Raw genomic sequence first — 1,603 nt, 5'->3', positions numbered from 1 at the left:
GATAGGGAGGGTGGGAGGGAGGGAGACGCACGAGGGAAGAGATATGGGAACATATGTATATGTATAACTGATTCACTTTGTTGTAAAGGAGAAGCTAACACACTATTGTAAAACAGTTATACTCCAATAAAGATGTTAAAAAAAAATCTTAAAAAAAAAACAAAAAAAACCCCATCAGGCTTTTGAGTTATGATTATACATCCTTCCTTGACCTGGAAAGGGTTTTAAGTAACTCGCTTCTCAGGAGTGGTTCTCCAAAGGAGAACTGAGATGAATGGGTATAACTTGTAAGAAGAAATATTTCAATTTGAACTTGTTAATATCAAAGAACTTTCTAATAATTGGTTGGTTCAAGGGTGATAGAGTTAAGTTTCCTGGCAAATTTCCACTGGAAGCAACCAACCCACAGAAACAGGAGGGAGTACTCCTGTAGCATCTGTGGCCTCTAATGCCCCTTCTAACTGTAAGACTCAATGAAATAAAATAAATGCAGGCTTAAAATGTAACTTGGTCATTTAAGGTCTCAAAGAACAAGAGCAACGCAGATAGTTTTGAACCAATATTCTTGAGTTGCAAAGTAACTTTTTCAAAATTGTTATGCTATTTCCCTATATTTTTTGCCATCAGAATCCCACAGGAATCTCTCTCTCTGACATAAATTTTGAAGTGTGTCAACCGCAAAAGCAAGACTATTTCTCACACAGAGAAGAATGTTCTTACCTGGAGAATTAATCATCACTTGAAAAGTTTCCGGAGACTGACTCAGATGCCTTTAGACAGAGCAGAAAGCATTCTGGATGTATAACTCACTTTATCTGTCTCTCCCCAAACTCCTATTTTTCTTTGTTTTTCTGTCAGTGCTGGGTCCTGCTTTTTCTCTTTGAAAACTGCCCCTTATAAGTGAGTAGTTGATAGCACCGTGGGTGGATCCTCTGCTTCTCTGAATATCAGTATCACCTGGAGAGGTTTTCAAACATTGAATGATCAGACCAAACCCCAGACCAATTAAATTAGAATGCCCAGAGGTGGGGACCAGACATTGTGTTCTTTTTTAAGTTCTCCAGGTGATTCCACTGTTCGGAAAAGGTTGAGACCCACTCTATCCGCAAACACTGGTAGTTCCCAAACTTAAGCCTGCATCAGAATCCCCTGGAGGGCTTGTTAAAACAGACTGCTGGGCTGCACCCTGCTGGGTTTCTGATTCAGTAGGTCTGGAGTAGGGCTGAGAATTTGCATCTCTAACAGGTTTCCAGGCGATTCTGATGACCACACTGCGAGAACCACGGGAATACACAAATGTGTGGACTTTAGTCCATTTGGTTCTAAATAGGGAGTCTTCAAGATAAAAACTGGTTGGTGGGGTTTCCATTGTGACGTGGATGCCTACACACACAAGAAATGGTTCCTTCCCTCCAGTCTTTTTTTTCCCCTGACTTTTAAATAGGGTTTGTGCTTCTTAATACCTTAGGCAGCTCAGCCTAGAGCTCACTTTTTTTTTTTTTTTTTTTTGTGGTATGCGGGCCTCCCCCTGCTGCGGCCCCTCCCGTTGCGGAGCACAGGCTCCGGACGCGCAGGCCCAGCGGCCATGGCTCACGGGCCCAGC

The sequence above is a fragment of the Physeter macrocephalus genome, chromosome 21, assembly GCF_002837175.3.
Source record: "Physeter macrocephalus isolate SW-GA chromosome 21, ASM283717v5, whole genome shotgun sequence".
NCBI lineage: Eukaryota > Metazoa > Chordata > Mammalia > Artiodactyla > Physeteridae > Physeter > Physeter macrocephalus.
This window is presented reverse-complemented; position numbering follows the sequence as displayed.